General features: G+C 41.2%; 1 pseudogene; it reads right to left on the reverse strand.

The window, feature by feature from the left end:
* Positions 1 to 22,029, reverse strand: part of LOC135536290 (lysyl oxidase homolog 3B-like) — a 76,333-nt pseudogene that overhangs the window by 18,598 nt on the left and 35,706 nt on the right.

Consider the following 22,029-nt stretch of genomic DNA (forward strand, 5'->3'; position numbering starts at 1 on the left):
AAGGTATGTATTGGTATGTATTGTTAAAGCATGTATTGTTATGTATTGTTAAAGGTATATAGTGGTATGAAGTGTTATGTATTGGTATGTATTGTTAAAGACATGTATTGGTATGTATTGTTAAAGACATGTATTGTAATGTATTGTTATGTATTGTAATGTATTGTTAAAGGCATGTATTGTAATGTATTGTTATGTATTGTAATGTATTGTTATGTATTGGTATGTATTGTTAAAGGTATGTAGTGTTATGTAGTGTTATGTAATGTTATGTATTGTTAAAGGTATGTAGTGCTATGTATTGTTATGTATTATAATGTATTGTTAAAGGTATGTAGTGCTATGTATTGTTATGTATTGTAATGTATTGTTAAAGGTATGTATTGTAATGTATTGTTATGTAGTGCTATGTATTGTTATGTATTGTAATGTATTGTTAAAGGTATGTATTGTAATGTATTGTTATGTATTGTAATGTATTGTTATGTATTGTAATGTATTGTTATGTGGTGCTATGTATTGTTATGTATTGTAATGTATTGTTAAAGGTATGTATTGTAATGTATTGTTATGTATTGGTATGTATTGTTAAAGGTATGTAGTGTTATGTAATGTTATGTATTATAATGTATTGTTAAAGGTATGTAGTGTTATGTAGTGTTATGTATTGGTATGTATTGTTAAAGGCATGTATTGGTATGTATTGTTAAAGGCATGTATTGTAATGTATTGTTATGTATTGTAATGTATTGTTATGTATTGGTATGTATTGTTAAAGGTATGTAGTGTTATGTATTGTTATGTATTATAATGTATTGTTAAAGGTATGTAGTGTTATGTAGTGTTATGTATTGGTATGTATTGTTAAAGGCATGTATTGGTATGTATTGTTAAAGGCATGTATTGTAATGTATTGTTATGTATTGTTATGTATTGTTATGTATTATAATGTATTGTTAAAGGTATGTAGTGTTATGTAGTGCTATGTATTGTTATGTATTGTAATGTATTGTTAAAGGTATGTATTGTAATGTATTGTTATGTGGTGCTATGTATTGTTATGTATTGTAATGTATTGTTATGTAGTGCTATGTATTGTTATGTGTTGTAATGTATTGTAAAGGCATGCATTGGTATGTATTGTTAAAGGCATGTATTGTAATGTATTGTTATGTATTGTAATGTATTGTTATGTATTGGTATGTATTGGTATGTATTGTTAAAGGTACGTAGTGTTATGTAGTGCTATGTATTGTTATGTATTGTTAAAGGTATGTATTGTAATGTATTGTTATGTAGTGCTATGTATTGTTATGTATTGTAATGTATTGTTAAAGGCATGTGTTGTAATGTATTGTTATGTATTGTAATGTATTGTTATGTATTGGTATGTATTGTTAAAGGTATGTAGTGTTATGTAGTGTTATGCATTGGTATGTATTGTTAAAGGCATGTAATGTTATGTATTGTTAAAGGCATGTATTGGTATGTATTGTTAAAGGCATGTATTGTAATGTATTGTTATGTATTGTAATGTATTGTTATGTATTGGTATGTATTGTTAAAGGTATGTAGTGTTATGTAGTGTTATGTATTGGTATGCATTGTTAAAGGCATGTATTGGTATGTATTGTTAAAGGCATGTATCGTAATGTATTGTTATGTATTGTAATGTATTGTTATGTATTGGTATGTATTGTTAAAGGTATGTAGTGTTATGTAGTGTTATGTAATGGTATGTATTGTTAAAGGCATGTAATGTTATGTATTGTTAAAGGCATGTAGTATTATGTATTGTTAAAGGCATGTAGTGTTATGTATTGTTAAAGGCATGTAATGTTATGTATTGTTAAAGGCATGTATTGGTATGTATTGTTAAAGGCATGTACTGTTATGTATTGTTAAAGGCATGTAATGTTATGTACTGTTAAAGGCATGTAATGTTATGTATTGTTAAAGGCATGTACTGTTATGTATTGTTAAAGGCATGTAATGTTATGTACTGTTAAAGTTATGGGTTAAAGGCATGTGTTTGATGAGAGTAAAGGACATCATGACACACATCACATAGTCAGAATGTGTCCAGGTTTACATCTCTCATCACAATACTACTAACATTGTATTGAACATTACTGAGGCACACACTCCTGCTCGATCAGGAATCTATCAACACATCGCTGATCAATAAACTGTTAAAAATTCCCGGTAAATATAATACCCCCCCCTCCCCCGTTTGCTTAACTACATTTTTACTTAGGCCAAGATTCAATCTGTAGTGCTGAAAGTCAACAGTATATTACATTTTAAATTTAAAGGCAATGTTCCCGTGTCCCGTAAACACTGCATTACTGTAAACACTGTATTACCGTAAACACTGTATTACTGTAAACACTGTATTACGGTAAACACTGTATTACTGTAAACACTGTATTACTGTAAACACTGTATTACTGTAAACACTGTATTACGGTAAACACTGTATTACTGTAAACACTGTATTATTGTAAACGCTGTATTACTGTAAACACTGTATTACTGTAAACACTGTATTACGGTAAACACCGTATTACGGTAAACACTGTATTACGGTAAACACTGTTTTACGTCGGCTCAATCAAAAGTTCCCTTTAAATTTCAATCACGCGATAACGCTGATCTTCAGCGCTACTAGTTTATACTTGTTTAGATTAGTTTATACTAGTTTATACCAGTTTAGACTAGTTATATGTGGTATGACTTGTATGATCACATGAACATCATCTTGTCGACGACGGGAACAACGTGTTTTCAGTAAAACAGGAAATCAGTAAAACAGGAAATGACACGAACTGGCCCCTCTGGGATGATTGAAGTTCATTAAACAGAATGGAACTGAGTTTAAATTGATTAGTTAGTCTCTGACCGAGTTCTCCAGGGCCATGTATGGCGTGTTGCACCTCACAGCGGCGTCTTCTACATGCTGGCAGTCCTCTGAGGTTATGTTCTTAAAGCCGCAGTTCCACATCGACTTCTCCGTCCCCAGACACTGGACCTCATTCATGTGGATAGGGCCCATCCCTAAAGGCACACAGACACACACACAGACACAGACACAGACACACACACACACACACACACACACACACACACACACACACACACACCCACACACAAAGACACAGACACACAAAGACACAGACACACACAGACACGCACACACACACACACACACACACACACACACACACACACACACACACACACACACACACACACACACACACACACACACACACACACACACACACAGACACAGACACAGACACACACAGACACACACAGACACACACACACAGACACAGACACAGACACAGACACAGACACAGACACACACACACACACAGACACAGACACAGACACACACAGACACACACACAGACACACACACACACACAGACACACACACAGACACACACACACAGACACACACACACAGACACACACACACACACAGACACACACACACACACACACACACACACACACACACACACACACACACACACACACACACACACACACACACACACACACACACACACACACACAGAGAGAAAGACACTGCTGTAATAAGCGTTATGTGTCAAGATCTGTAGAAAACCTTCATTGAATCCAAAAACATTTTAAAAGACAGTAGTACTCATAGTAAATCCCAGGTCTGTCACGTTCTGACCTTAGTTCTGTTATTATATCTTTGTTTTAGTATGGTCAGGGCGTGATATGATATATGACATTATAGTGTCTATAATACTGTAAGGGGTTAATCTAGAAGACCATAGTAAATCCCAGGTCATAGTGTCTATAATACTGTAAGGGGTTAATCTAGAAGACCATAGTAAATCCCAGGTCATAGTGTCTATAATACTGTAAGGGGTTCATCTACCTCGAAGACCATAGTAAATCCCAGGTCATAGTGTCTATAATACTGTAAGGGGTTCATCTACCTCGAAAACCATAGTAAATCCCAGGTCATAGTGTCTATAATACTGTAAGGGGTTAATCTAGAAGACCATAGTAAATCCCAGGTCATAGTGTCTATAATACTGTAAGAGGTTAATATAGAAGACCATAGTAAATCCCAGGTCATAGTGTCTATAATACTGTAAGGGGTTCTTCTACCTAGAAGACCATAGTAAATCCCAGGTCATAGTGTCTATAATACTGTGATAAGCTCACATAGTTACTGTAAGGTAAAGATCAGGGTGAAACACTTCATTATGAGGTAAAGAACAGGGTGAAACACTTCATTATGAGGTACAGAACAGGGTGAAACACTTCATTATGAGGTAAAGAACAGGGTGAAACACTTCATTATGAGGTAAAGAACAGGGTGAAACACCTCATTATGAGGTAAAGAACAGGGTGAAACACTTCATTATGAGGTAAAGAACAGGGTGAAACACTTCATTATGAGGTAAAGAACAGGGTGAAACACTTCATTATGAGGTAAAGAACAGGGTGAAACACTTCATTATGAGGTAAAGATCAGGGTGAAACACTTCATTATGAGGTAAAGAACACGGTGAAACACTTCATTATGAGGTAAAGAACAGGGTGAAACACTTCATTATGAGGTAAAGAACAGGGTGAAACACTTCATTATGAGGTAAAGAACAGGGTGAAACACTTCATTATGAGGTAAAGAACAGGGTGAAACACTTCATTATGAGGTAAAGAACAGGGTGAAACACTTCATTATGAGGTAAAGAACAGGGTGAAACACTTCATTATGAGGTAAAGAACAGGGTGAAACACTTCCATATGAGGTAAAGAACAGGGTGAAACACTTCATTATGAGGTAAAGAACAGGGTGAAACACTTCATTATGAGGTAAAGAACAGGGTGAAACACTTCATTATGAGGTAAAGAACAGGGTGAAACACTTCCATATGAGGTAAAGAACAGGGTGAAACACTTCATTATGAGGTAAAGAACAGGGTGAAACACTTCATTATGAGGTAAAGAACAGGGTGAAACACTTCATTATGAGGTAAAGAACATGGTGAAACACTTCATTATGAGGTAAAGAACAGGGTGAAACACTACATTATGAGGTAAAGAACAGGGTGAAACACTTCATTATGAGGTAAAGAACAGGGTGAAACACTTCATTATGAGGTAAAGAACAGGGTGAAACACTTCATTATGAGGTAAAGAACAGGGTGAAACACTTCATTATGAGGTAAAGAACAGGGTGAAACACTACATTATGAGGTAAAGAACAGGGTGAAACACTTCATTATGAGGTAAAGAACAGGGTGAAACACTTCATTATGAGGTACAGAACAGGGTGAAACACTTCATTATGAGGTAAAGAACAGGGTGAAACACTTCATTATGAGGTAAAGAACAGGGTGAAACACTACATTATGAGGTAAAGAACAGGGTGAAACACTTCATTATGAGGTAAAGAACAGGGTGAAACACTTCATTATGAGGTAAAGAACAGGGTGAAACACTTCATTATGAGGTAAAGAACAGGGTGAAACACATCAGTATGAGGTAAAGAACAGGGTGAAACACTTCATTATGAGGTAAAGAACAGGGTGAAACACTTCATTATGAGGTAAAGAACAGGGTGAAACACTTCATTATGAGGTACAGAACAGGGTGAAACACTTCATTATGAGGTAAAGAACAGGGTGAAACACTTCATTATGAGGTAAAGAACAGGGTGAAACACTTCATTATGAGGTACAGAACAGGGTGAAACACATCAGTATGAGGTAAAGAACAGGGTGAAACACTTCATTATGAGGTAAAGAACAGGGTGAAACACTTCATTATGAGGTAAAGAACAGGGTGAAACACTTCATTATGAGGTAAAGAACAGGGTGAAACACTTCATTATGAGGTAAAGAACAGGGTAAAAAAACTTAATTGACATAAATCAAATCCCCGGTCTTCAGTTGGACGTCGTATATGTGGCTGTTCTGGGAGTGTAACCACTTCACCAAGTCTCTGCACAAATCCATTGATCTACATAAGGTTAAATCACAGTGCTCAGTCCTCACCTTCTCCCATGCGAGCTCCAGTCAGAGCCTCCTTGGCGGATCCGAAGCCCAGCTCCCTGCACACAACACTGGCTGACAGCAGGGTCCAACGGTCGTCACACACCGTGCCCCACTCATTGTTCTTCAGCACCTCCACTCTGCCCTCACCCAGCTTGGCACCACCCTTCAGCCTCACCGTGCTCTGATGGGAGAGGAAAGCAAGGGACACAGTTAACTTACAAAGATACGGAGAGGAGAGGAGAGGAGAGGAGAGGAGAGGAGAGGAGAGGAGAGGAGAGGAGAGGAGAGGAGAGGAGAGGAGAGAACTCACTGTGTTCTACAGACAGGAGACAGTTAACTCACTGTGTTCTACAGACAGGAGACAGTTAACTCACTGTGTTCTACTGACAGGAGACAGTTAACTCACTGTGTTCTACAGACAGGAGACAGTTAACTCACTGTGTTCTACTGACAGGAGACAGTTAACTCACTGTGTTCTACAGACATGAGACAGTTAACTCACTGTGTTCTACTGACAGGAGACAGTTAACTCACTGTGTTCTACTGACAGGAGACAGTTAACTCACTGTGTTCTACAGACAGGAGACAGTTAACTCACTGTGTTCTACTGACAGGAGACAGTTAACTCACTGTGTTCTACTGACAGGAGACAGTTAACTCACTGTGTTCTACTGACAGGAGACAGTTAACTCACTGTGTTCTACAGACAGAAGACAATTAACTCACTGTGTTCTACTGACAGGAGACAGTTAACTCACTGTGTTCTACTGACAGAAGACAGTTAACTCACTGCGTTCTACTGACAGGAGACAGTTAACTCACTGTGTTCTACTGACAGGAGACAGTTAACTCACTGTGTTCTACAGACAGGAGACAGTTAACTCACTGTGTTCTACAGACAGGAGACAGTTAACTCACTGTGTTCTACTGACAGGAGACAGTTAACTCACTGTGTTCTACTGACAGGAGACAGTTAACTCACTGTGTTCTACAGACAGAAGACGGTTAACTCACTGTGTTCTACTGACAGGAGACAGTTAACTCACTGCGTTCTACTGACAGGAGACAGTTAACTCACTGCGTTCTACTGACAGGAGACAGTTAACTCACTGTGTTCTACAGACAGAAGACAGTTAACTCACTGCGTTCTACAGACAGGAGACAGTTAACTCACTGCGTTCTACAGACAGGAGACAGTTAACTCACTGTGTTCTACTGACAGGAGACAGTTAACTCACTGTGTTCTACAGACAGGAGACAGTTAACTCACTGTGTTCTACTGACAGGAGACAGTTAACTCACTGTGTTCTACTGACAGGAGACAGTTAACTCACTGTGTTCTACAGACAGGAGACAGTTAACTCACTGTGTTCTACTGACAGGAGACAGTTAACTCACTGTGTTCTACTGACAGAAGACAGTTAACTCACTGTGTTCTACTGACAGGAGACAGTTAACTCACTGTGTTCTACTGACAGGAGACAGTTAACTCACTGTGTTCTACTGACAGGAGACAGTTAACTCACTGTGTTCTACTGACAGGAGACAGTTAACTCACTGCGTTCTACAGACAGGAGACAGTTAACTCACTGTGTTCTACAGACAGGAGACAGTTAACTCACTGTGTTCTACTGACAGGAGACAGTTAACTCACTGTGTTCTACAGACAGGAGACAGTTAACTCACTGTGTCCTACTGACAGGAGACAGTTAACTCACTGTGTTCTACAGACAGGAGACAGTTAACTCACTGTGTTCTACTGACAGGAGACAGTTAACTCACTGTGTTCTACTGACAGGAGACAGTTAACTCACTGTGTTCTACTGACAGGAGACAGTTAACTCACTGTGTTCTACTGACAGGAGACAGTTAACTCACTGTGTTCTACTGACAGGAGACAGTTAACTCACTGTGTTCTACTGACAGGAGACAGTTAACTCACTGTGTTCTACAGACAGAAGACAGTTAACTCACTGTGTTCTACTGACAGGAGACAGTTAACTCACTGTGTTCTACTGACAGGAGACAGTTAACTCACTGTGTTCTACAGACAGGAGACAGTTAACTCACTGTGTTCTACAGACAGGAGACAGTTAACTCACTGTGTTCTACTGACAGGAGACAGTTAACTCACTGTGTTCTACTGACAGGAGACAGTTAACTCACTGTGTTCTACAGACAGGAGACAGTTAACTTACTGTGTTCTACAGACAGAAGACAGTTAACTCACTGTGTTCTACTGACAGGAGACAGTTAACTCACTGTGTTCTACAGACAGGAGACAGTTAACTCACTGCGTTCTACTGACAGGAGACAGTTAACTCACTGTGTTCTACAGACAGGAGACAGTTAACTCACTGTGTTCTACAGACAGGAGACAGTTAACTCACTGTGTTCTACTGACAGGAGACAGTTAACTCACTGTGTTCTACAGACAGGAGACAGTTAACTCACTGTGTTCTACTGACAGGAGACAGTTAACTCACTGTGTTCTACTGACAGGAGACAGTTAACTCACTGTGTTCTACAGACAGGAGACAGTTAACTCACTGTGTTCTACTGACAGGAGACAGTTAACTCACTGTGTTCTACAGACAGGAGACAGATAACTCACTGTGTTCTACAGACAGGAGACAGTTAACTCACTGTGTTCTACAGACAGGAGACAGTTAACTCACTGTGTTCTACTGACAGGAGACAGTTAACTCACTGTGTTCTACAGACAGGAGACAGTTAACTCACTGTGTTCTACTGACAGGAGACAGTTAACTCACTGTGTTCTACTGACAGGAGACAGTTAACTCACTGTGTTCTACTGACAGGAGACAGTTAACTCACTGCGTTCTACTGACAGGAGACAGTTAACTCACTGTGTTCTACTGACAGGAGACAGTTAACTCACTGTGTTCTACTGACAGGAGACAGTTAACTCACTGTGTTCTACTGACAGGAGACAGTTAACTCACTGCGTTCTACTGACAGGAGACAGTTAACTCACTGTGTTCTACAGACAGAAGACAGTTAACTCACTGTGTTCTACTGACAGGAGGCAGTTAACTCACTGTGTTCTACAGACAGAAGACAGTTAACTCACTGCGTTCTACTGACAGGAGACAGTTAACTCACTGCGTTCTACTGACAGGAGACAGTTAACTCACTGTGTTCTACTGACAGGAGACAGTTAACTCACTGTGTTCTACAGACAGGAGACAGTTAACTCACTGTGTTCTACTGACAGGAGACAGTTAACTCACTGTGTTCTACTGACAGGAGACAGTTAACTCACTGTGTTCTACTGACAGGAGACAGTTAACTCACTGTGTTCTACTGACAGGAGACAGTTAACTCACTGTGTTCTACTGACAGGAGACAGTTAACTCACTGTGTTCTACAGACAGGAGACAGTTAACTCACTGTGTTCTACTGACAGGAGACAGTTAACTCACTGTGTTCTACTGACAGGAGACAGTTAACTCACTGTGTTCTACAGACAGGAGACAGTTAACTCACTGTGTTCTACTGACAGGAGACAGTTAACTCACTGTGTTCTACTGACAGGAGACAGTTAACTCACTGTGTTCTACTGACAGGAGACAGTTAACTCACTGTGTTCTACAGACAGAAGACAGTTAACTCACTGTGTTCTACAGACAGGAGACAGTTAACTCACTGTGTTCTACAGACAGAAGACAGTTAACTCACTGTGTTCTACTGACAGAAGACAACACAGAGCAGGAACACCAAACTGGCCAGATTAAGAAACTGTAGATAAAGCGTGAATTTGCCAGCTTCAAGTCTATGCAATGCTCGTGAGACACAAATGCACGTACACAGACACACACACACACACACACGTACACACACACACGTACACACACACACACACACACGTACACACACACACACACACACACACGTACACACACACACACACACACACACACGTACACACACACACACACACACACACACACACACACACACACACACACACACACACACACACACACACACACACACACACACACACACACACACACACACACACACACACACACACACACACACACACACACACACACACACACACACTACTACTACTAATTACTGTAGTTTTGAGCTTCTTCTTCTTCAGTCCGTTGTTCTGTACGTACTGGGGTCCGGGTACACAGCTGACCACGGCTGGCATGCCACCTTCACACGACTCTGTGGCATTACCTATGGAGTGAGAGTAGACTCAGGAATTATGTAAATACACAGAATATAACTCACAAATATGCACAGTGAATATATTCAATATAACTCTGGTCTGAACATGGTGCCTATTTGTGGGGTATGTTCTATATATTTACAATGTTCTGAGAGTCCAATCTCTCTGTATAATTACCCTTGTTGGTCTCCAGGGGGCAGGCTGCCAGATGGACCTCAGTGCCAACACATGCCACAGAGTGGAGGCGGTACCGGTGCTTCTGACGCTCTGTGTTCAGTCTGGAGGGGTTTGAATGGGGGAGGAGGAGGAGGGGGAGGAGGAGGGGGGAGGAGGAGGAGGAGGAGGAGGGGGGGGAGGAGGAGGAGGAGGAGGGGGGAGGAGGGGAGGAGGAGGAGGAGGGGGGAGGAGGAGGGGGGGGAGGAGGGGGGAGGAGGAGGAGGAGGGGGGGAGGGGGGGGGGGGAGGAGGAGAGGGGGAGGAGGGGGGGGGGAGGAGGAGGAGGGGGGGGAGGAGGGGGGAGGAGGAGGGGAGGAGGAGGGGGGAGGGGGGAGGAGGGGAGGGGATGAGGGGGAGGGGGGGGGAGGGAGGGGGGAGGAGGAGGAGGAGGAGGGGGGGAGGAGAAGGGGAGGAGGGGGAGGAGGAGGGGAGGAGGAGGAGGAGGAGGGGGAGGAGGAGGGGAGGAGGGGAGGAGGGGGAGGGGAGGAGGAGGAGGAGGAGGAGGGGGGGGAGGAGGAGGGGGGGGAGGAGGGAGAAGGAGGAGGAGGAAAGGGGGAGAGAGAAATTCCACCTCCAAAATGTTTCTCATTCATATGTATTACAGAGAATTGGAGTTACAGAAAACTGTGTACTTCCTGAATTGACTGGAATTGAAATGGTTTTGACCCTGAACCCTGGTGTGCTTTATTGGTTCTATCATTCTCAATGTTTTGCTGCTGATACTAAACTTTTCAGTTCTTCATTTGATTGTTGCACCAGACACAGAGGCTGTTTGACCGTCAGCCAATTGCACAATGTACAATGACGAGTATATGTTTATCATTTATCAATTTTTTTTTAGATATAAACTTAAAAAGCTAGAAAGACATGAATCATTTTAAGTAGCTTTATCAACAAAGAAAAAAGATTCAGCTGCATTCATTGGGATGACAAAACCGGACTTTCACAGAAAACCACTTCTACAAGTAACCTTTTGGCTTCGTTACATGACTCATCTTATCTTAATGTTTGTGTTCAGTACAGCCAAGATCCAACCGAGCATCTGCCTGTTTTCATCCACACATGGACAGGTCATCAGAAAATAACAATTTGTTCTTAGTTGACATACCAGTATAAATAAAGTTTAAATAAAGAATCACACATCTCTTAAACATGACCGTTATGAAACATACACACATCTATAGTAGCCCACCTGGTATGAATCCAATACCCCAAAACTATCCTGCTGTTTCCTTTGACAACAAGGTAACAATGCTTTCTTTTGTGAACTGAACTGGGCCCTACAGTACAGTACAGTACAGAGCAGGTAGAGTTTAACTGAACTGGGCCCTACAGTACAGAGCAGGTAGAGTTTAATTGATCTGAGCCCTACAGTACAGTACAGTACAGTACAGAGCAGGTAGAGTTTAACTGAACTGGGCCCTACAGTACAGTATAGTACAGAGCAGGTAGAGTTGAACTGAACTGGGCCCTACAGTACAGAGCAGGTAGAGTTTAATTGATCTGGGCCCTACAGTACAGTACAGAGCAGGTAGAGTTGAACTGAACTGGGCCCTACAGTACAGAGCAGGTAGAGTTTAATTGATCTGGGCCCTACAGTACAGTACAGTACAGAGCAGGTAGAGTTGAACTGAGCTGGGCCCGACAGTACTACTGTTGACCAGGGCCCATAGGGTAGTGCCCTACTGTTGACCAGGGCCCTATATAGAACACTACTGTTGACCAGGGCCCATAGGGTAGTGCACTACTGTTGACCAGGGCCCATAGGGTAGTGCCCTACTGTTGACCAGGGCCCTATATAGAACACTACTGTTGACCAGGGCCCATAGGGTAGTGCACTACTGTTGACCAGGGCCCATAGGGTAGTGCACTACTGTTGACCAGTAACCATAGGGTAGTGCACTACTGTTGACCAGGGACCATAGGGTAGTGCACTACTGTTGACCAGGGCCCAAAGGGTAGTGCACTACTGTTGACCAGGGCCCATAGGGTAGTGCACTACTGTTGACCAGGGCCCATAGGGTAGTGCACTACTGTTGACCAGGGACCATAGGGTAGTGCACTACTGTTGACCAGGGCCCATAGGGTAGTGCACTACTGTTGACCAGGGCCCATAGGGTAGTGCACTACTGTTGACCAGGAACCATAGGGTAGTGCACTACTGTTGACCAGGGACCATAGGGTAGTGCACTACTGTTGACCAGGGCCCATAGGGTAGTGCACTACTGTTGACCAGGGCCCATAGGGTAGTGCACTACTGTTGACCAGGGCCCATAGGGTACTGCACTACTGTTGACCAGGGCCCATAGGGTAGTGCACTACTGTTGACCAGGAACCATAGGGTAGTGCACTACTGTTGACCAGGGCCCATAGGGTAGTGCACTACTGTTGACCAGGGCCCATAGGGTAGTGCACTAATGTTGACCAGGAACCATAGGGTAGTGCACTACTGTTGACCAGGGCCCATAGGGTAGTGCACTACTGTTGACCAGGGCCCATAGGGTAGTGCCCTACTGTTGACCAGGGCCCTATATAGAACACTACTGTTGACCAGGGCCCATAGTGTAGTGCACTACTGTTGACCAGGGCCCATAGGGTAGTGCACTACTGTTGACCAGGACCCATAGGGTAGTGCACTACTGTTGACCAGGACCCTATATAGAACACTACTGTTGACCAGGGCCCATAGGGTAGTGCACTACTGTTGTCCAGGACCCATAGGGTAGGGAACTACTGTTGACCAGGGCCCATAGGGTAGGGAACTACTGTTGACCAGGGCCCATAGGGTAGTGCACTACTGTTGACCAGGACCCATAGGGTAGGGAACTACTGTTGACCAGGGCCCATAGGGTAGTGCACTACTGTTGACCAGGGCCCATAGGGTAGTGCAGTCGTGTTGACCAGGGCCCATAGGGTAGTGCACTACTGTTGACCAGGGCCCATAGGGTAGTGCAGTCGTGTTGACCAGGGCCCATAGGGTAGTGCACTACTGTTGACCAGGGCCCATAGGGTAGGGAACTACTGTTGACCAGGACCCATAGGGTAGTGCACTACTGTTGACCAGGGCCCATAGGGTAGTGCACTACTGTTGACCAGGGTCCTATATAGAACACTACTGTTGACCAGGGTCCTATATAGAACACTACTGTTGACCATGGCCCTATATAGAACACTACTGTTGACCAGGACCCTATATAGAACACTACTGTTGACCAGGGCCCTATATAGAACACTACTGTTGACCAGGGCCCTATATAGAACACTACTGTTGACCAGGGTCCTATATAGAACACTACTGTTGACCAGGGTCCTATATAGAACACTACTGTTGACCATGGCCCTATATAGAACACTACTGTTGACCAGGACCCTATATAGAACACTACTGTTGACCAGGGCCCTATATAGAACACTACTGTAGACCAGGGCCCTATATAGAACACTACTGTTGACCAGGGCCCTATATAGAACACTACTGTTGACCAGGGCCCTATATAGAACACTACTGTAGACCAGGGCCCTATATAGAACACTACTGTTGACCAGGACCCTATATAGAACACTACCGTTGACCAGGGCCCTATATAGAACACTACTGTAGACCAGGGCCCTATATAGAACACTACTGTTGACAAGGGCCCTATATAGAACACTACTGTTGACCAGGACCCTATATAGAACACTACTGTTGACCAGGGCCCTATATAGAACACTACTGTAGACCAGGACCCTATATAGAACACTACTGTTGACCAGGGCCCTATATAGAACACTACTGTAGACCAGGGCCCTATATAGAACACTACTGTAGACCAGGGCCCTATATAGAACACTACTGTTGACAAGGGCCCTATATAGAACACTACTGTTGACCAGGACCCTATATAGAACACTACTGTTGACCAGGGCCCTATATAGAACACTACTGTTGACCAGGGCCCTATATAGAACACTACTGTTGACCAGGGCCCTATATAGAACACTACTGTAGACCAGGGCCCTATATAGAACACTACTGTTGACCAGGGCCCTATATAGAACACTACTGTAGACCAGGGCCCTATATAGAACACTACTGTTGACCAGGGCCCTATATAGAACACTACTGTTGACCAGGACCCTATATAGAACACTACTGTTGACCAGGACCCTATATAGAACCCTACTGTTGACCAGGACCCTATATAGTACACTACTGTTGACCAGGGCCCTATATAGAACACTACTGTTGACAAGGGCCCTATATAGAACACTACTGTAGACCAGGACCCTATATAGAACACTACTGTTGACCAGGGCCCTATATAGAACACTACTGTTGACCAGGGCCCTATATAGAACACTACTGTAGACCAGGGCCCTATATAGAACACTACTGTTGACCAGGGCCCTATATAGAACACTACTGTTGACCAGGACCCTATATAGAACACTACTGTTGACCAGGACCCTATATAGAACACTACTGTTGACCAGGGCCCTATATAGAACACTACTGTTGACCAGGGCCCTATATAGAACACTACTGTTGACCAGGGCCCTATATAGAACACTACTGTTGACCAGTTGAACACTACTGTTGACCAGGGCCCTATATAGAACACTACTGTTGACCAGGACCCTATTCCCTATATAGAACACTACTGTTGACCAGGGCCCTATATAGAACACTACTGTTGACCAGGGCCCTATATAGAACACTACTGTTGACCAGGGCCCTATATAGAACACTACTGTTGACCAGGGCCCTATATAGAACACTACTGTTGACCAGGGCCCTATATAGAACACTACTGTTGACCAGGGCCCTATATAGAACACTACTGTTGACCAGGGCCCTATATAGAACACTACTGTTGACCAGGGCCCTATATAGAACACTACTGTAGACCAGGGCCCTATATAGAACACTACTGTTGACCAGGGCCCTATATAGAACACTACTGTTGACCAGGACCCTATATAGAACACTACTGTTGACCAGGACCCTATATAGAACACTACTGTTGACCAGGGCCCTATATAGAACACTACTGTTGACCAGGGCCCTATATAGAACACTACTGTTGACCAGGGCCCTATATAGAACACTACTGTTGACCAGTTGAACACTACTGTTGACCAGGGCCCTATATAGAACACTACTGTTGACCAGGACCCTATTCCCTATATAGAACACTACTGTTGACCAGGGCCCTATATAGAACACTACTGTTGACCAGGGCCCTATATAGAACACTACTGTTGACCAGGGCCCTATATAGAACACTACTGTTGACCAGGGCCCTATATAGAACACTACTGTTGACCAGGGCCCTATATAGAACACTACTGTTGACCAGGGCCCTATATAGAACACTACTGTTGACCAGGGCCCTATATAGAACACTACTGTTGACCAGGGCCCTATATAGAACACCACTGTTGACCAGTTGAACACTACTGGAAACCATTTTATACAGGAGATCATTAAGGGGAAATGGATTTATTTTCTCAGTCAGTTACCTTTTCTTTAACCCAGAGGTGAATGGTTTAGCATTAGCCTTAGGTGGCAGCCTGCAAGGGAAACATTGGTTAGGTGATGATGATGATGATGATGATGATGATGATGATGGTGATTGTAAATGCAATGGGAGAAAATTAGAAACACATGTTACATTATGTGTTTTAGTATTATGTGTATTAGTATTATGTGTATTAGTATTATGTGTTTTAGTATTATGTGTTTTAGTATTATGTGTATTAGTATTATGTGTATTAGTATTATGTGTTTTAGTATTATGTGTATTAGTATTATGTGTATTAGTATTATGTGTATTAGTATTATGTGTTTTAGTATTATGTGTATTAGTATTATGTGTATTAGTATTATGTGTATTAGTATTATGTGTTTTAGTATTATGTGTATTAGTATTATGTGTTTTAGTATTATGTGTATTAGTATTATGTGTTTTAGTATTATGTGTATTAGTATTATGTGTATTAGTATTATGTGTTTTAGTATTATGTGTATTAGTATTATGTGTATTAGTATTATGTGTTTTAGTATTATGTGTATTAGTATTATGTGTATTAGTATTATGTGTTTTAGTATTATGTGTATTAGTATTATGTGTATTATGTGTATTAGTATTATGTGTTTTAGTATTATGTGTATTAGTATTATGTGTTTTAGTATTATGTGTATTAGTATTATGTGTTTTAGTATTATGTGTGTTAGTATTATGTGTATTAGTATTATGTGTTTTAGTATTATGTGTATTAGTATTATGTGTATTAGTATTATGTGTTTTAGTATTATGTGTTTTAGTATTATGGGTTTTAGTATTATGTGTATTAGTATTATGGGTATTATGTGTATTAGTATTATGTGTATTAGTATTATGTGTATTAGTATTATGTGTAATAGTATTATGTGTATTATGTGTATTAGTATTATGTGTAATAGTATTATGTGTATTAGTATTATGTGTTTTAGTATTATGGGTTTTAGTATTATGTGTATTAGTATTATGGGTATTATGTGTATTAGTATTATGTGTAATAGTATTATGTGTATTAGTATTATGTGTAATAGTATTATGTGTATTATGTGTATTAGTATTATGTGTAATAGTATTATGTGTATTAGTATTATGTGTAATAGTATTATGTGTATTAGTATTATGTGTTTTAGTATTATGTGTTTTAGTATTATGTGTATTAGTATTATGTGTTTTAGTATTATGTGTTTTAGTATTATGTGTTTTAGTATTATGTGTTTTAGTATTATGGGTTTTAGTATTATGTGTATTAGTATTATGTGTATTAGTATTATGTGTATTAGTATTATGTGTATTAGTATTATGTGTTTTAGTAGTATGTGTATTATGTGTTTTAGTATTATGTGTATTATGTGTTTTAGTATTATGTGTATTATGTGTATTAGTATTATGTGTTTTAGTATTATGTGTATTATGTGTTTTAGTATTATGTGTATTATGTGTATTAGTATTATGTGTTTTAGTAGTATGTGTATTATGTGTTTTAGTATTATGTGTATTATGTGTATTAGTATTATGTGTATTAGTATTATGTGTATTAGTATTATGTGTTTAGTATTATGTGTTTTAGTATTATGTGTTTTAGTAGTATGTGTATTATGTGTTTTAGTATTATGTGTATTATGTGTTTTAGTAGTATGTGTTTTAGTATTATGTGTTTTAGTATTATGTGTATTAGTATTATGTGTATTATGTGTATTATGTGTATTAGTATTATGTGTTTTAGTATTATGTGTATTATGTGTATTATGTGTATTAGTATTATGTGTTTTATGTGTATTAGTATTATGTGTATTATGTGTATTAGTATTATGTGTATTAGTATTATGTGTATTAGTATTATGTGTATTATGTGTATTAGTATTATGTGTATTAGTATTATGTGTATTAGTATTATGTGTATTAGTATTATGTGTATTAGTATTATGTGTATTAGTATTATGTGTATTAGTGTTATGTGTTTTAGTATTATGTGTTTTAGTAATATGTGTATTAGTATTATGTGTATTAGTATTATGTGTATTAGTATTATGTGTATTAGTATTATGTGTAATAGTAGTGATTGATATGTCATGTTCCACTCCTGAAAGCATGTTTTAGTATTATGTGTATTAGTATTATGTGTATTATGTGTATTAGTATTATGTGTAATAGTATTATGTGTATTAGTATTGATTGATATGTCATGTTCCACTCCTGAAAGCATGCCTTATTGGAAATGCCAACAGCTAGAGACGCAGACTCAAACATCAGAGGGCAGATTGACATCAATCACATTAAATGTTATTTTCAGAAGGGCTTCCTGACACAGGTGGCCGGAGGCACCTTAATTGGGTAGGAAGGGCTCAAAGTAATGGCTGGAACGGAATCAATGGAATGGTATTGAACACATCAAACACATGTTTTCCATACGTTTGATGCCATTCCATTTACTCCACTCCGGATGTTACTATGAGCCGTCCTCATTTCATTAGCCTCCTGTGCTTCCTTCAAAGGATTCTATCTTAAACAAAATGTAGTGGTTTAAAATGTCAAATCAATCTGCAGTCATATTTTGTTGAATTGCATTTCTGTGACTCTGATGTTTTTTTGTTTTTTTTGCAGTTAGATGAACACAACAACATATTTGTGCTAGAATGAGTAAACAAGTGAATTCAAAGCATCTGGGTAGAAACAACATCTAAACTAATGTTCTATAAAGTCACTAAAGCAACGACCACTACAGGCAACCCACTGACAGACACCCAGGCCCAGTTCCAAATGGAACCCTATTCCCTACATAGGGAATAGGATGGGGGGGGGACAGTGGGTTGTTTCCTGATATACCTGGCACCAGCAGAAACCTTAACCTTGGCTTCTCTCTCAGCTGCTCTCTTTCCCAGACGGGCTCTGCAACGGCAAACAGCAACACGACATCACACAGAGACACTGGTGAGGCAGAGATACAGAGAGACAGAGAGAGGCAGACAGAGAGAGGCAGACAGAGAGAGGCAGACAGAGAGAGACAGACAGAGAGAGACAGAGGCAGCCAGAGAGCCAGAGAGCCAGAGAGCCAGAGAGGCAGGCAGACAGACAGACAGACAGACAGACAGACAGACAGACAGACAGACAGACAGACAGACAGACAGACAGACAGACAGACAGACAGACAGACAGACAGACAGATACACAGATAGATACATACACAGATAGATAGACAGATAGATACATAGACAGATACATAGATAGATAGATACACAGATAGATACATAGATAGATACATAGATAGATACACAGATAGATACATAGATAGATACATAGATAGATACACAGATAGATAGACAGACAGATACACAGATAGATAGACAGATAGATACATAGACAGATACATAGATAGATAGATACACAGATAGATACATAGATAGATACATAGATAGATACACAGATAGATAGACAGACAGACAGATAGATAGATAGACAGATAGATACACAGATACATAGACAGATAGATAGATAGACAGATAGACAGATACACAGATAGATAGACAGACAGACAGATAGATAGATAGATAGACAGATAGATACACAGATACATAGACAGATAGATAGATAGACAGATAGACAGATACACAGATAGATAGACAGACAGATAGATAGATAGACAGATAGATACATAGACAGATAGATAGACAGATAGATAGACAGATAGATAGACAGATAGATAGACAGATAGATAGACAGATAGATACACAGATAGATACACAGATAGATACACAGATAGATAGACAGATAGATACACATAACTGCCCTGATCCCAGACAGTGTGGGATAGCTGTGGGCAGGTTAAGAGGAAAGCAGTAAGGTGTGCTTCCTGGGTAATGTCACAGGTAACAGGAGAGGACAGTTCTGTTAAGTATACCACTATACTATTAAGTTATACTATGTTACATCACTTTTTCAATGGCAGAAATATGTCAAGTATTAATGTGTACACTATTGTATACAGAAGTGTGTGTGGACACCCCTTCAAATTAGTGGATTCGGCTATTTCAGCCACACACGTTGCTGACAGGTGTATAAAATCGAGCACACAGCCATGCAATCTCCATAGACAAACAGTAGAATGGGCCTTACTGAAGAGCTCAGTGACCTTCAACGTGGCACCGTCATAGGATTCCACCTTTCCAACAAGACAGTTCCTCAAATTTATGCCCTGCTAGAGCTGTCCGGTCAACTGTAAGTGCTGTCATGGAAACGGTCAGAGGCAACAACGGCTCAGCCGCGAAGTGGTAGACCACACTTACTACCGAGTTCCAAACTATCTCTGGAAGTTGTTTGTTGGGAGCAACATGAAATGGGTTTCCATGGCCGAGCAGCCGCACACAAGACTAAGATCACCATGAGCAATGCCAAGCGTCGGCTGGAGTGGTGTAAAGCTCGCCGCCATTGTACTCTGGAGCAGTGGAAACGCGTTCTCTGGAGTGATGAATCACGCCTCACCATCTGGTAGTCCAACGGACGAATCTGGGTTTGGCGGATTCCAGGAGAACGATTCCGGCCCTAATGCATAGTGCCAACTGTAAAGTTTGGTGGATGAGGAATAATGGTCTGGGACTGTTTTTCATGGTTTGGGCCCCTTAGTTCCAGTGAAGGGAAATCTTAACGCGACAGCATACAATAACATTCTAGACTATTCTGTGCTTCCAACTTTGTGGCAACAGTTTGTGGAAGGCCCTTTCCTGTTTCAGTGTGACAATGTCCCGTGCACAAAGTGAGGTCCATACAGAAATAGTTAGTCGAGATCGGTGTGGAAGAACTTCACTAGCCTGCACAGAGCCCTGACCTCAATCCCATCAAACACCTTTGGGATGAATTGGAACGCCGACTGCGAACCAGGCCTAATCGCCCAACATCAGTGCCCGACCTCACTAATGCTCTTGTGGCTGAATGGAAGCAAGTCCCCCACAGCAATGTTCCAACATCTAGTGGAAAGCCTTCCCAGAAGAGTGGAGGCTGTTATAGCAACAATGTTCCAACATCTAGTGGAAAGCCTTCCCAGAAGAGTGGAGGCTGTTATAGCAGCAATGTTCCAACATCTAGTGGAAAGCCTTCCCAGAAGAGTGGAGGCTGTTATAGCAGCAATGTTCCAACATCTAGTGAAAAGCCTTCCCAGAAGAGTGGAGGATGTTATAGCAGCAATGTTCCAACATCTAGTGGAAAGCCTTCCCAGAAGAGAGGAGGCTGTTATAGCAGCAAAGGGGGGACCAACTCCATATTAATGCCCATGATTTTGGAATGAGATGTTCGACTAGCAGGTGTCCATATACTTTTGATCATGTAGTGTAGTTTAAATGGAATGTCACGCAGGACTAAAATAAGCACAGACACACTAGAACCACCCGCAAGTCTGTCTCCATCCAACATACCAGTAACCCAACTATGTACTGGCCCCCCAGTCTGTCTCCATCCAACATACCAGTAACCTAACTATGTACTGGCCCCCCAGTCTGTCTCCAGGCAACATACCAGTAACCTAACTATGTACTGGCCCCCCAGTCTGTCTCCATCCAACATACCAGTAACCTAACTATGTACTGGCCCCCCAGTCTGTCTCCAGGCAACATACCAGTAACCCAACTATGTACTGCCCCCCAGTCTGTCTCCATCCAACATACCAGTAACCTAACTATGTAGTTGCCCCCCCTCAGTCTGTCTCCATCCAACATACCAGTAACCTAACTATGTAGTTGCCCCCCCTCAGTCTGTCCCCATCCAACATACCAGTAACCCAACTATGTAGTTGCCCCCCCCCTCAGTCTGTCTCCATACAACATACCAGTGACCCAACTATGTAGTTGCCCCCTCAGTCTGTCTCCATACAACATACCAGTGACCCAACTATGTAGTTGCCCCCCCTCAGTCTGTCTCCATCCAACATACCAGTAACCTAACTATGTAGTTGCCCCCCCTCAGTCTGTCCCCATCCAACATACCAGTGACCCAACTATGTAGTTGCCCCCCCTCAGTCT

This window comes from Oncorhynchus masou, unplaced genomic scaffold (assembly GCF_036934945.1).
Source record: "Oncorhynchus masou masou isolate Uvic2021 unplaced genomic scaffold, UVic_Omas_1.1 unplaced_scaffold_591, whole genome shotgun sequence".
In the NCBI taxonomy this organism is placed as follows: domain Eukaryota; kingdom Metazoa; phylum Chordata; class Actinopteri; order Salmoniformes; family Salmonidae; genus Oncorhynchus; species Oncorhynchus masou.